At 42.6% G+C, this 15,706-nt stretch overlaps 2 long non-coding RNA genes across 6 annotated transcripts in view; one reads left to right on the top strand and one right to left on the bottom strand.

The window, feature by feature from the left end:
* LOC119332629 overlaps positions 1-2,127 on the bottom strand; it is a 17,648-nt gene extending 15,521 nt beyond the window's left edge. The window contains exons 1-2 of the long non-coding RNA XR_005161065.1: positions 1,990-2,127; positions 921-1,141 (exon numbers count right to left, since the gene is read on the bottom strand). This is a non-coding gene — a long non-coding RNA (uncharacterized LOC119332629). The remainder of the gene's footprint in view (positions 1-920; positions 1,142-1,989) is intronic.
* A 1,427-nt stretch (positions 2,128-3,554) lies between these two features.
* Positions 3,555-9,352, top strand: LOC119327460. Of its 5 annotated transcripts, none has more exons than XR_005158516.1 (8): positions 3,555-3,686; positions 3,789-3,908; positions 5,188-5,353; positions 5,513-5,627; positions 5,969-6,013; positions 7,030-7,131; positions 8,258-8,316; positions 8,893-9,352. It is a non-coding gene; the product is annotated as an uncharacterized LOC119327460 (long non-coding RNA). The 5 variants fall into 5 exon arrangements; XR_005158517.1 differs by having other exon boundaries at positions 8,258-8,371; XR_005158520.1 differs by having other exon boundaries at positions 7,491-8,371.
* Positions 9,353-15,706: the final 6,354 nt, after the last annotated feature.

Raw genomic sequence — 15,706 nt, 5'->3', positions numbered from 1 at the left:
TTTTGCGGGCGGGCGGGCCGGCGGGGCAATCTTATGCCCATCCTACCCTTTGTTATGAAGGGGTATTGGGCAATCTCAGCCCTCTTTGTGTTTACAGGGGGTCTACCGAAGCGGAAGTGACAGAAGATATGTGCCGAAGCAAGCAAGACAAAACAGCCGCCAAACAAAACTGATATTCGTAACCTAACAGACCAGCTTTATTATACCAAAGAAAAGAAAGCATAGGCGAAGTGACGGGACGCAAGATCTCAGGAGGTCCACGAAGCCGCGAAAGGGTTGCCCCATTAAAGAAGTGGCTGGCCGCCCCAGAGCGGGAATGATGGGCGAGCGACTTACATATTTGGTCATACCAAACACCAGGTCTTTTGTTTGAATTATGACTTGTGCATGTCCCCTCTAATCAGTCCATTTATGATACTCCACTTTCCTTATATAGAAAGGTACCATGGACCGTGGTTGATCTTGTCCTCTTTAATAAAGTGAAACATCACCTTCAGCTCACTACTACGTAGGTAATTCCTTTTCAATTAAATTAAATCAGGGGCGAAAGCTCCTTAATTCGAAAAAAATACTCATGAAGGAAACAGAACTAGCTGGTATATAGAACTCTATGGTTCCTCGGGATGAATAAATAAGGCGGAAGGACAAACTGCATCAAAATATTCACAGTTCACAGCAGTCCCCTTACTTTCAAAGGAAACAGACACGTAATCTTTAATTTTTTTTAGTTCAGTACTAAGATCGATTAATCTTCATAGCAAAGGAAACTGCAAATTATCTTCATATTCATAGCGACCAGACTACCAATGTGAACTTTTTAGAAGAACAAAGGAAACTGCAAATTATGTTCATAAGCATAGCGATGAGTACCAACACAAACTTCCAGAAAATGAAGGAATGATCAGAGATCAAAAAATTACCAGCTCTGATGTGGCTTTCTATTCATCATCTTCGTCGTCGTCGTCGTCATCATTATCATCATCATCATCATCATCATTAATATAGAATCCTCCATCAGAATCATACACAAGACGCTTATTGGGCCGAGTTTCGTCACCGGAAGCATGGCCGGAGTCGGAGTCATAGTCGTCAGAATCACAGTCGAGGGACGCTGGCCGTGCCATGGCACGGCAAGGAGGATCTGTTTACAAAACATGAGATGAAGGTGAGATCGAATCGAATACAAAGGCGATAAGTAATAAACAATCCACAAAACAAAGAAGCAAGAAATTAGGAGAGAACCGTTTCAGTGTGAAAATCGACTTGGAGCATCTATATCCGGATCCCTATTCCTAAATGTCTAGACGGACAACCCCGACAGTGTCCGGCCCCTATGGGCCGGCCGTGCGTGCTGCCGCCGCGTACGTGCAGCCGTGCGTGCTGGCCTAGCGCCTCTGCGTGCTGCCGCCGCGTGCGTGCAGCCGTGCGTGCTGGCCTAGCGCCTTTGCGTGCTTGCCGAGAACCTCCGTGCGTGCTGGCCTAGCGAGTAGCGCCTCCGCGTGCGTGCAGTGGCCGAGGCCCTCGCGCTCGCGCGTGCGGAGCTCGACACCGCCGCCGCCGCCGCCCTCGCGCGCGCACGTGTGGAGCTCGCCACCGCCGCGTGCTGGCCAAGGCCCTCGCGCCCGCGCGTGCGGAGCTCACCGCCGCCGCCGCGTGCTGGCCGAGGCCCTCGCGCCCGCGCGTGGGGAGCTCACCGCCGCCGCCGCGTGCTGGCCGAGGCCCTCGCTCCCACGGGCGTGGGGAGCTCACCGCCGCCGCCGCGTGCTGGCCGAGGCCCTCGCTCCCACGGGCGTGGAGCTCGCCGCCGCCGCCGCGTGCTGGCCGAGGCCCTCACGCGCGCGCGTGCGGAGCTCGCCACCACCGCCGCCGCCGCTGGTTCCGCGCTGGAGGGCCGGCAGCCGCCACGCTACGTACTCTCGCGGTATAGCACACAACCTGTAGTAGCAGTATGGTTGGATCGCAGGAAAAGTAGAGGTTCTTGTGGCTTACAGAGAGATCGGCGGGGGAGCTCGAGGTTGCACCGGTGCAGCAGGGCGAGACGGGACCGCGTGCGGGAGAGATTTCTTGGCCGGTGCTCTGCGTGTCCGAAGGCGGCAGTTAAGACAGTACTGACGAGGCGGCCGCCTGATGTGTACGCTTTAGATGCTGCCATGTGGTGCAACGCATCGAGAAACGGTCTCCTTTTCTTATCCTCTGATGATAGCTCTCGCCGATGACATGGTGGCCCCACGTGTGAATTGGGACGCAGTACGAGATAGCGACAAGATAAAGAAAAGGAGAAATCTATGCATGCATAAACACGAATGGTCAACGACGACGGTGATCGTGGTTTACGGGAATAACGAGGCCGTGCACGCGGCCGGCGGCCAAGACGGTGTGGGTGGGCGAAGGCAAGCATGCAACGTGACGACACGGCGGGCGACCAGGCGCACGGTGGGCGACGGCGAGGTGGGACCCGGAGCAGCGGAGGGTCATGCATGCAACGGGACGACCGGGGTAGCGGGCGAAGGCAAGGCATGACGTGCGGCGGGTGGATGAAGATCGGAGAAAAGGCGCCGTGGCACGCTAACGCTTGGGAAAGAGGAAGATGCACAGATCAGAGACGTATCGTGGTTATTATGTTGGCCCTGTACTGCCCGGAGATTCCCGGGAACCTTCCTGGATGGTGCTAACCTGACAAATTACCTCGTGCCCCGGAGCATTCACACACACCACAATTTGCGTGCCATTTAGCCTGGTCAGCGCTCGCGTTAATTGCTGGCATCAGCATTCGGTAGGAGTAGTAACAACTAACTACACCAAAGCGCTCGACGCACTCGACCGTAACGTAGCCTACGTCGCCATGGTCGCCATAGTCGCCGCCGCGTTGAGGGAGAGGGGCGACACGAGCCCGTTGGCGGTGGCGGGGAGGATTACCGTGTCGACGCGTCATCTACGCGGCAGGCGAGGCACCTGGTTAGACATTTTTTTTTTCTGCTCAGCTTGCTTTTCTAGCTGTGTGAAAACTTGTTTGAGTAGCACACGCGATTGTGTCAGCTAACTACATGGGCAGGTAATAATGCTTAGGGACACAGCAGATTCACTGCATCTCAGGGAGCGGTAGGCACCTGTTGAGGGTTTGTTTTTTCTGGGAAAAACCATGGTCGTTAATTTTCGCAGAGGAAAGACTTGCTTGCTTGACTACACGCACGGTCTGATGACAATTAAACCCATTAACAGTCGCGTGAAGAGCGAACGCTGGGGCTATCCAGGTCATCACTTTACTGTGCCGAAGGGAGAGATAAAAAAATTAAAAAAGATCGATCGCAGTCTCAGATAGGCAGCTCCCTCCATCCCCTTTCTCCTCCTGCTCTCCCGACTCCCTCTCTCTCCACAAATCGCCGCCGCCGCCACCGCCGCCGCCACGTCCGTTCCTCCTGGGCACGGCCAACTCCGACGCCGCCATCAACAGGCAAGGCTCCTCCTCGCCTCACTCTACCGATTTGCCGCCCTAGCCGCTGCTGTACGCCCCCAGGCGCACCCGCACAACTAACCCTAACCTCTTACAGGAAGGAGATGAGGTCGTGGGGGAGGAAGGAGAAGAGGGCATGAAATTCATGGGGGAGGAAGAAGAGGAGGCCATGGAGGTCGTGGGAGAGAGGGCAGGAGGCCACGGGGGAGGAAGAAGATGCCCCCTTGTTTCTGAAGTTGGTCTTCGCCTCAAATGCGATGGTTGCTCCCAATTGTGATTGGACATTCCTGTTCATTGGTTGCTACTCATATGAGATTTTTTTTCATTTTCCCTGCAGATTGGTCCGATTTGAGCGGATTCTCTTCCTCTTGGTCGGTCCCCTGGATGTGCCTCCCTTGATCTCTGCCTGCACATTCTTTATAAGCACCCTCCTGCGTCTTCGTTCATGGATCGACAGGTCAACCCCTCTTCTCCTCCTCCTTTCCACTCATATTCTGAAGTTGGATGTGCAGTTGTATGGCAATTTGTTTTTGGGATTCAGTATGTTCTGCTTGTCCTGGTTGTTGTGTGTATTGATGTGCAGGTTGGCCAATGAGGGCTTTCTTTTTTGGTAAAAGCCAAAAGTACTATTCTCTGTGCATTGGATTCTCGTAGCTCCCTTGTATCCATGTTGGCTTGTTTTTAGCGGGGATGTTAAATTTATGCTTTTTGTTTTTTTGTCTGGATCCAGGTAGGGCATACGATTATTGTTCCTTTGTGAATCGAAATGTTGGTGGTCTCGTTCTTTTGTGCATGAAAGGGTGCCATGATCTGAATTTTCAACGTTTGAGTTGAAATTAGTGTTATTGTTACACATGAAAACATATGGTTGTTTGTCCAGCCACACATAAAAAACAGAGGGTTGTTTGTCCAACAATTTTTTTTTCACTGTGATGGTTTTACCAGGAACAAATCATAGCCACTATTACATCATGTTATTGATCTTACTGTGTCGTTATATCTGTATACTCTGTCTACGGCCTTTTCGACATTCCCAGTTTTGTTTTTCTATGGTAAATATTTGACTCCTTTCCATGCCTTTTGGCTTTGAATCTGTGCTCATGGTCATGTCTACCGGTATATAGGGCACTAAAAGCCATATGTATTGTTATCTATAGACTGTATCATAAATTTCTGTTTTACCTAGATCTTTCGCATCCTGAAATAAGGTCATATGGTTCAATTGATATTTCAGAAGAGAATTTTCTTCTTTGCCAAAGATTAGCTATTGTCGGATAATTTGCATGTCATGGTGGACATCAGTTGTAAATTGCAAAGGAGAGCTACTAATCTTATTATAGGTGCGGTACATGTTATAACTCTTCAGTGCTTGTTGCACCCATATATTTTCAGAGCAGAGGATATGATACATCATGTAGTTTGGTCACTAATTAATTCATCACTTGAGGTTTATTTTTTACCTCTGGATATGTAGGTTTTGCGTAATGCTTTCCTTACACAACTATCAGCTATGCTTAATTGTGTTTTGCATCTTCCATGCAGCTCGTGCATTGCAGAATTTTTTCATTAGCAAGAATTTTACTTCTCTAGACTGAAAAATTAGTTGACTTGACACTATGTTCATATCTGACCGTGAGATGCGTGATGTTTTATTGCATCCCTTAGTATACTTCTTAATTTCTTTGCTTCCTTTTATATTTTCCTGTAAATTAATTACAAGGTTTATATTTTATCAGGTGCATGGGCACTTGCCGCTGCAGCCAGAGTTGCCACCAAATCAGATTAGAAGTTTTTCAAACAGATTCCTATATTTTGAAGTGGTTATGCTCATCACATAGCTGGGGTAGATCATGTCTTACTATATAATGTATTTCATCGTGTCTCAAGCTTCTGTGCTTAATGGTGAGACATGCCACATGATCTTAAATATGATCAGTGAAAACTGGAATACATGCTAACATGCACGTTTATCTTGACTTTTTGGGGTTTGATATTCTTGATGTTGTATGAGGAAGGTTTGGTGCAATAAAAGATTGTAATATGTGGCTTCCTCATTTTTAGGTACTGGAGATATATAAACAGGACAAAGTATACAAGTTAGTAATGGGCACTTCAGATGTGATGTCATGTGAGGAAGCCTTGGTATGATACAATAAGAGATGGTAATTTGAGGGAGGTCAGAATCCAAATTTGTAGCTACCTACCCAGGTTACTAAATTCAGTATACTATAAAAATTATGTGCTGCTGTAGTATTTATCTACAATCGAGCATGGTTGTCGGTCTGTTTTTCAGATTACTGCTAGCTTCAGTTGTATTTCCTGGATGTTCCCAAAAACATATGTGGAGAACTCTCTTCCAGGCGATTGGATGTCACTTAACTATGCTTTCTGCTATTTTTTACAGTATTGCTAATGCCAAACTGTTGTCATTACTTACTGGTGAAATTTAAAAGCTATATATTTGCATGTATATGCGGGTATTTAATTTAACATGATCTGAATATTCTGAATCTGCAGTTCCACACTATGCTTTGCTGGACTACCCATTTATGTTTCCCTTAGGTACATACAAAGTTCATCAATGATGTTTCATGTCGTTTTTGAATTAATACATTTTAATTCTATTCATTTTTTTCTTTAAGTTCAGCGACAGTTCTTCAAGTCCAGCTACAGATAGATTAATTTTGAGCATGCTATACTAATTTGTTGTGGTGTGGATGGATATTGAAAAATTGAATGATCGATGCTATAACGCAACCCGTTTCGGAGTGCCAGACACTCATCATTGCGGTATCCATCCTGTTTGCCCACCTCTTTGGCGGCTTTCTGCTTCTAGAAAATTGTACCTTACCAGGTACTCTCAAAGATCCTTTCCTATACACCTACGAAGGACATTTCCCATCTCAAATAACATGGTTAGTGTCTAAACACTTTGACAAATGACAACTCTTTTTTTGCGGGAACAAAACTCTTGTAGCTACTTGACGTCATTACAGTCGTGCAAACTGCTTGAGGATTTACCGTCGATTTTGTGCTGCTGCAAAGGGGCCAATGGGTTTAGAACATACTTCTCCAAACATTTGAACTTATCATAATAAATTTGTGATCCATCTCACTTTGAACCTACATGTATGCAATCAACTTCTCTCCTTATCGGTTACGATTTGTGACGACCCAGGTTAAGAAAAATCACCTATGAAGGTAGTTACCTATGTATATACTGTTTAGATCCTATCGACATTCAAGTTGGCTGTCTATTCCAATTGCCCACCGCTTCTGCGGGCAACGCCCAGCAGGCCGTGCTTTCGTTCGTATTTTGAATTTCATGGATTTCTACTTCCTGTTTACTGTGGAACTCTAGATGTTATGTCAAGAAAATGTCATTATATGCCATCTATATCGTTTGTTGTTCAGGTCCAAAATTCTTGTTGTATCGGAATTTGTAGTTTACTTGTTTCTAATATAATACCATCAACAATAGGTTGATTCCTATTTCACATGAGAACATATCTTCTCTGCCTTTTCCCTATTAAAATTACATGGCATCACATCACTCATAAAGCAATATGTTTTCCTAGGTATTCCAAACTTAGTCCGATCACATGGGCGATGGCTGATTGATGGCCTCTGCTTGGTACTACACGATAAGTTGGAACTACTGATGCTCCAATTGCAGCCAGGTATTAGCTACTCTTGCCTACATTTATTCAATGCACTAATGTTTCTAAGGAAAATAGGGACCTTTATTGGTTAACTATAATGTTCATTACAATCCAAAGAAAGAGACGCAAAACTATCGCTAGCAAAATGACGCGTGATTTGTTTTATCCGGCATGAGATTTTTATATGATAATTCTTGAAACTGAGTTGAGTAGTTTGTCCTATTCATAGCGGGGCAGGGTTCAAATCTCAAGCATGTTTTTTTATTTGCAATGAAATCTGTTTGAGTGCACTTTTTATACATTCCAGCTTCAAATTACATCTGCTCTATAAGAATGCATTTTTTTCGTACTTCAAATTCTAGCTTCACATTATGCAGTTCTTTTGCATGATGCAAACATTGAGGGTATTATTGACACATACACCAATGCCAGTAAAAATTATCAGACATGAGGGGATATTTGACATTACTGTTCTTTGATTCGTGCCTCTCGGCCAAAGGGGATGAGATGGGTTGTGCATAGACTCGTGTTTTACAATTTTCTTTACATCCGTTCATTACATGGAGATCTAGAAATTTGGTTTGTGTGTAGAATTGCTGTTTTAAAATCTTTGATTCGTGACTCTCGGACAAATTTTGTCGATGTTTTGTTATAAATTTGTGTTCCTCTGATTTGTCTCCCGTTTCCTGCAATACGGTTCCTACACAATCAGTTGCATTCTTATTATGAAATTAATGTGTTGTAGTTTATCAATACCACCTGAATTAGACCATCTGATTCAAGATAGTAGCATACTAGAAGAAAAGTACTTTCTGGGGATCTAGAAATGTTTCACTGGATTATGACTTGACCAGAGATTCAGGGTACAAACACAAATTGAAGAGATTTTTCAAGAACTTGATTATGTTTACCAACTCAAGGATGGTGATTATATGGCTATTTCTATAATGTCGCGCAGTTCAGCGTTCCTCTGGTCGCCCGCTTTATGCCATTGATGTTTTCCTTTTCTATATCTAGAACTGCTGTTTCAATTGGGTTTGTCAAGGTTTGACATGCTTGTGGTGGTTAATATCTAGAATTGTTTCATGAACTAATATTATTTTTATCCAAACTTTAAGCCTTTTCTTAATCCTCATGTAAAAAGATGGCCACGTCGGCGGCGCTATGCGGCAACCATATCCGCAAGAACCGCACCCGTCGCAGGTAGGAACGCGCTACTGCACCTCGAGTCACACTAAACGGGGGTGCAACCCATCATGTATAGCTTCAACTCTATTCTCATGGACACTTCTATCATAACATTCAGATACACTTTTCAGGCATTACAAGGTCATATTTGCTCTTTGTAGTTCGATCATTAGTTTCATTTAGTCTATGATTTATCTCATTGGCTTTTGGATTAGTCCAGATTATACTCCTCCTTCCCTAAATATAAGTCTTTTTAGATATTTTAATAAGGACTACACATGGATGTATATAGACATATTGTCAAATGTAGATTCACTCATTTTGCTGCGTATGTAGTCCCCATTTGGAATCTCAGAAAAGACTTATATTTCGGAATGGAGGGAGTATTATTTTAGTTTGGTCATTGATTAAGATTTTCGCTTCAGTATTAATTACATGAATGGCTAGCTCTCTGCATCGTGTGTCGTACTCTTGCAGTTTCAAAATCTTTGACTCATGGCTCCCGGCCAAAGGGGATCAGATGAGTTGTACATGTCTAATATTTCAGAAGAAGTCTTGCCATCAATTAAGTGCTTCTCTTTGTCTTCATAGTATTTTCAGGTAGAGTACACAGAGGGCAGAAGTACATTGACGGAAATGATGACACCCTTCCACTGAAGTTGACGGAAATGATGACACCCTTCCACTGAAGCTCGCAGACGGCACCGTGAACTGCGACAATCGCTTCATGTTTGAAACCGGCAAGAGGGCCACCATCACGACGGATTGATCATGGTTTCGTCACCATGCTAACATCCAGGAGGGCGACATCTGCGCCTTCCATTTCAAGCGCAAGGAAAGGCATAAGGTCATCACATCGTCTCTCCCTCACCGTCCATCGCATCGTCTCTAGGCATAAGGTCATCAGCAGGATTCGTCTTTAGCTTATCTCAATGCTGTGCTCTATCATTCACCTTGTAAGACTCTGCCCTATCTTATAATATGCACCTACTACCTCTTATATGTATGATGATCGAACACTTTTCTCCTAAGCTTGTGTTAATTGTATTCATATTTTAACAATTGAGGCACTCTAAAACGCATATGCACATTCGCAACTCCACCACCAAGGCAAGTGCGCACAGGATCGCACAAGAGGCGCGCTAGGGCGCGCCCCAGCCTCTAGTTCCTTAATTAAGGTAGCTTCCTCAAATTAAAAAATACTATATATATACTACTCCGCTCGACGGGATTTCTCAAGGGGCTGGGTTGTCGTCTATGTGGTCTTGGCCGGTGGAGGCACCTCTACGCAACCAAGTCAACCTCCGCAACCACCTCAAGAAACCCCCGGAACCAGACGTGCACTCATGGCTCGTTTGCAGTTTGCGTTCAGGATTGGCACCACGCAGGTCCTCGTCTTCCGAGATGTACAATACAGGTGACAAGCGCTTCCTCCTACTAATCGCTCAGTAGATTTAACGTAGAGAGGGAAACTTTGTAAAGTTCGCAGTGCATGAGATTATGTTGCTTGGATATATATACAAATATAATTATGGAAATGCGTTGTTTCATCTGGGATTATGCAAACTCCTAAAGTCAAATAACGTCGGGATGCATGCATGCTTCCAGTCCAAGGTAAGTAAAAGCACCAAGAGTAGGGAGTCAGGATATACTAGTACAAGAAAGATCAATGAAGATGGTGACTGCTACTTACAAAATTAATGGGGCATGCATTTTCAAATATTGAAACGCATGCAGAGTCTAAAATGGGTGACATTGATGTTAGCAGTTGTACATTGTTTATTATTAAGTGGAAACCCCAAGTAGATCCAAAGCTTGTTGTGCTACTAGTCAGCAGTCCATCCAGAATAGAAAACTGATGCTTCTATTTTAAAAGTGGATGTGAGTATGTGACTACAGATGCTGTTTGGTTCGAGGCCTTTGCATTATCACATTTTGCTGGGAGAGGATTTAAGGCACGTGGTCCGGCGGCAAACGGATCCTCTGTCGTTGATCTGCTCCAAGATTTGCGTTCCGCTGATGTATTGAATGAGTTGGCTTTTCCCTTTTATGTGTATATAATGTATTCGTATGGCATTGCGGATATGCCTCTTGGTGTGGGTGTCGGAGTCAAATCCGGCTGATCTCGGATATGGGGTCCCGAGCCGGTGATCTTAGCTTGATGGTAATAGGACAAAGAGGGGCACGATGTTTAACCAGGTTCGGGCCCTCTCGAAGGGACCAGCCCCTCTGACGTGCCATTGGCTCACTGCCATGTGTACTCGGGCCAACATGTCAGTGGCCCAATGCCAAGGTGCAGTACGTCAGGGGATCCGGCTCCCTCTCGAAGAGGTAAAATCCTACGTATCATTTTTATTCTATTGTATTGATTTTGAATGGAGTACAAAGTACATGATGGTCTACCTCAAGATCGTGTGTGTGTGAATCTTGCCCTATGGTCTAAAAACCCTCGTCTTATATAGACAACGGGGGTACCTAGGGCTACATGTGGGATAAATATGCCCATGATTTGAATATGCCTTGAAGTATGCGCCAAGTTTTCGGAGTATTCCATCTTGAGTATGCCGTGGGTCTTGGCAAACATGGCCCATTCTTTGGTTGTCCAAGGGTCCTCGACCTGGCCCATGACTGGCAGGCCGACTTGCCTAGCACCCCTTAGTCTAGGACATTATCCCGTGAAGTGGTCTACAAGCCGAGGACATTGATCAACTCCTTGTAGTGGCTTCATCTTCGATGGCTTCGTAGGCGAGTTCAACAAACTTAATGCTCATATGTTGATTTCATGTTCGAGCTCACCCTTGGATCCAAAGTCCTTGCAAACTGGTTCAGTTATCCCTTTCGGCATCTTCCTCTATTCTAACCATGCTTTAGTCCGAGAAGTGATGTACCTCGAATATCCGAGGAACTCCAGCAAACCTCTCCGATAAGTGTTTTTATATTCATCGGACCCGAAGACCCTAACCCAACCTAGGTAGGTTAATGGCAAAGTCTCCTAGTGTTGTCATGGGTATGTCAATTGGGCCGTGTTCTGACAACTTTGACCGAAAACTGGACCGTCCATATGTACTGGAGAACCAAAAGGTTTGCTATTTGCCGCTCGTTGCAGCAAGTTGGCAGAGCGACGAATAGGCGAGCGGCCGACCGACCCAAGTGGGCCGGCACATTTGAGTAGATAGCGTGAGTACTACCCATCCGGTTTTCGGAACCTTCCAGAAGATTCCCTGAACCAATTTTTGTTTCTTTTCACCGGTTTTCTGTTTCTTTTCTTATTTCTTGTTTTTTTCTCTTTTTTGGGTTTTTCTTTATCATTTTCTATTTCTTTTCCATTTTTTCGTTTCTGTTTTTGTTTCTTTTTTATTTCCTTTCAGATTTTATTTTTACTTTTCAAAAAATGTTCAAGGTTTTTAAAAAAATGTTCAGGTTTCCCAAAATTTCTTGTTTTCAATTTTTTCCCCCTAAATTCAATTTTTTTTTTGCATTTTTACAAATTTTTTTGATTACCAAAAAAAATAGTTATTATAAAAATTTCTTCAGAATATTTTTGTTCCATTTTTTTGACAACCTTTAGAAGAAATTTCGGTAATTCAAAAAATGATTCCATTTCAAAAATTGTTCGCAAATTTAAAAAATGTCCGTGTCTTCAAATTTTGTTCTGGAGTTTCAAAACATATTCATATATTTCATAAAATTCTAAAAATCTTCGTGTTTTTAAAAATTCAGTAATTTTAAAAAGGTTCTCGTTTCAAAATTGTTTGCAAATTTTGAATAATGTTAATGTTTGCAAATTTTGTTTCAATAGTTTCAGAAAAGGTTCATGTTCCAAAATTAATTTGAATTTTCTGAATTTAGTTTGGTAATTGAGAAAAAAATTGTTCATGTTTTTGAAAAATAAGTTGCATTAAAAAAACAAGTTTCAAAAAGGTCTGCGCTTTCACAAAATAGTTCATGATTTTTCAATAAATGTGTGAGTTTCTAGAAATTTGTTCACCAATTTGAGAAGTGGTTGTTTTTTGTAAAACACTCAGTTTTTTTTAATGTTTTCTCCTCGAAATCTAGAGTTGATTCTTATTGTTTTGTGCTGTTACTTACTCAGATTTAGTGGCTAGCTCAACTGGTAGTACTACCACATCTGTAGCTGGAGATACTGGGTTCGAAAGTTCTCAAGGGTATGTTTTTTAGCGTTACAGGTTCGCGCTACAGTACCAGTTTTCTGTCGGTCGCTAGCTTTCATGGGCCGGCCCAGTCGTAGTTTCGCTGGTGCGTGCATCCGACATTCTTCCGCAAAGAGAGCTCCCAAGAAGTAGACACACCAAATCGTGGGTGCCCCTATGTCTCGCTTTAAGCGAGCACAAGGGGAAGCCTCGCGTCGGGGGTCCCAAATCCCAGTACTCTCGCTTGATTCACTAGACTTGAAAAACAGCGAGCCCAGATGGGCCGGCCCAGCCGTGCAGGAGGCCACGGCCTATTTTTTCCTTCTGTTTTCTGTTCTCATTTTTGCTTTATTTTATATTTTTATTTATACTTTGAAATATTCTACATATATAAAAAACACTCTTAAAAAACATATTTGAAAAAGGTTGAGCAACAATTTGAAAAATATTGAACAACAATTAGAAAAATATTGAATAAGTATTAAAAATGTTGAACAAGCATTTGAAAAATGTTGAACAAGTATTTGAAATTTTTGAATAACTATTAAAAATGTTTAGCAAATAGTTGACAAATGTTGAATAAGTATTAAAAATTGTTGATCGTGTATTTGAAAAATATTGAACGAGTATTTAAAAAATGTTGATTTTTTTCTGATAAAGGACGTTGTTATTAACTCAAAATGTAGCATCGAGCGGATACAAAGCATAAGGAGCACCACTCGTCCTCTGCATAGCTAAGATGCACACAACCATTGCTACTTCTTGAGCTTGTGTTGGTTTTTACCTTAAAGAGAAAAGGGTGATGCAGCAAAGTAGAGATAAGCATTTCTCTCAGTTTGAGAACCAATGTATCAATTGAGGAGGAGGTACGAACAAGTCCCGAATCTATGCACCGCACAAAAAATCAAACATTTGCACCAAACACGATAAAGGGGTTACCAATCCCTTCAGGTCACTTGCAAGGATGAGATTTAATAGAGATAGATATAATAGATTACTAAAACGTAAAACAAAATAAAAACAAATAAATTGCAGCAATGTATTTTTGGGTTTTTGGTTTTGTAGATCTGAAAATATATGATAAAAAATATACCCGGTGGCCATAGGTTTCACTAGGGCTTCTCTCTTGAAAGAAAACATACGGTGGGTGAACAAATTACTGTCAAGCAATTGATAGAAAAACACAAAGTTATGATGATATCCAAGGCAATGATTATGAATATAGGCATCATGTCCGTGTCAAGTAGACCAAAACGATTCTACATCTACTACTATTACTCCACACATCGACCACTATCCAGCATGCATCTAAAGTATTAAGTTCATAAGAACGGAGTAACGCCTTAAGTAAGATGACATGATGTAGAGGGATATACTCAAGCAATATGATATAAACCCCATCTTTTTACCCTTGATGGCAACAATACAGTACGTGCCTCGCTAACCTTTCTCTGACTGGGTGAGGACACCGCTAGATTGAACCCAAAACTAAGCACCTCTCCCATTGCAAGAAGAATCAACCTAGTTGACCAAACTAAACCAATAATTCGAAGAGAAATACAAAGATATTTAATCATGCATATAAGAATTCAGTAAAGCCTCAAATAATATTCATAGATAATCCGATCATAAATCCACAATTCATCGGATCTCGACAAACACACCACAAAATAATATTACATTGGATAGAACTTCAAGAACATCGAGGAGAACATTGTATTGAAGATCAAAGAGAGAGAAGAAGTCATCTAGCTACTAGCTATGGACCCGTAGGTCTGTGGTAAACTACTCACGCTTCATCGGTAGGGTAATAGAAATGATGTAGATGCCCTCCGTGATCGAATCCCCCTCTGGCAGGGTGCTGGAAAAGGCCCCAAGATGGGATCTCATGGGAACGGAGGCTTGCGGCGGCGGAAAAGTATTTTCGTGGATGCCTCTGATGCTTTGGGAATATTTGGGAATTTATAGGCCAAAGATTAGGGTTAGAGGACTCCCGGGGGGCCACAAGCCAGGGGGCGCACCCCCAGGGGGCGCCCTGAGGGCTTGTGGAGCCCTCGGGACTCTTCTACCTTCCTCTCCAAACTCCGTGGATGTCTCCTGTCCCAAGAAACATCACCGTGAAAATTTTATTTCGTTTGGATTACGTTCGATATTCTTTTTCTGTAAAACTCAAAAACAAGGAAAATATCAGAAAACTGGCACTGGACTCTAGGTTAATTAGTCTTAAAAGTAATATAAAATAACATATTAATGCATATAAAACATCCAAAACAGATAATATAATAGCATGAAACAATAAAAAATTATAGATACGTTGGAGACGTATCAAGCATCCCAGAACAGTCTGACAAAAAATATAAAAAACGACAAAGTGGCAACAGTAAAGCCATATGAGATCGAAACTATGCCTATGTCGACGGAGAGGTGGTCCGGTTCGAGATTATGCTGCCACCCATGTTGGGTAAAAACCTCTGTGGCCACCCGCTCCAACCGCATACACACCGTCTTAAACAATGATTGGTAGTCTGTTCGGTGGATAATAGACCACGCACGAAGCAAGTGCGTACAGTGATAAATAACCTGCATAGGAGAATATATTTTGCCATTAAAAACACAATCATTTCTACACAGCCAAAGCGACCATAGTAAGGCTCACGCTCTCACCCATATTAGCATGCTAAACGTATTTGTTACTTCATCAAGCCAATGTCGATATATATATTGGCAACATTTGTTGATGGATACAAATTTGGCACTATTTGAATAATTGACCATGTAGAATGCACAAATTTGCATTGGAAGAGGAGGTGTTTGATTGTCTCGTCATGAGTACAAAATCTACACTTATTGCTTCCTTTCAAGTTGCGTCGAGCAAGATTGTTTTTAGTTAGCATAACTCCTCTTCAAAGATACCACATGAAAATCTTAACTTTAGTGACATCTTCGATTTCCAGATTTGTTTATAATTTTCCATTTGAAAATGTTGAATAAGTATATTATATATGTTGAAGAAGTATTTGAAAATGTTGAATAAATATTAAAAATGTTGAACGAGTATTTGGAAAATGTTGAATAAGTATTAAAATGTTGAACAAGTATGTAAAAATTGTTGAATATGTGTTTGGACAATGTCGAACGTGTATACAAAAAATATTGATCACTTATTAAAAAATGTTTTTTGACATATAAGAAAAATGCAGTGAAAACGAAAGCAAATGTAAGACAAAAGTAAAAATGCAGAATAAAAAAGAAAA

Source organism: Triticum dicoccoides, chromosome 7A (assembly GCF_002162155.2).
Source record: "Triticum dicoccoides isolate Atlit2015 ecotype Zavitan chromosome 7A, WEW_v2.0, whole genome shotgun sequence".
NCBI classification, from domain to species: domain Eukaryota; kingdom Viridiplantae; phylum Streptophyta; class Magnoliopsida; order Poales; family Poaceae; genus Triticum; species Triticum dicoccoides.
The sequence above is the reverse complement of the archived record's forward strand: the minus strand, read 5'-3'. Positions and strand labels throughout refer to the sequence as shown.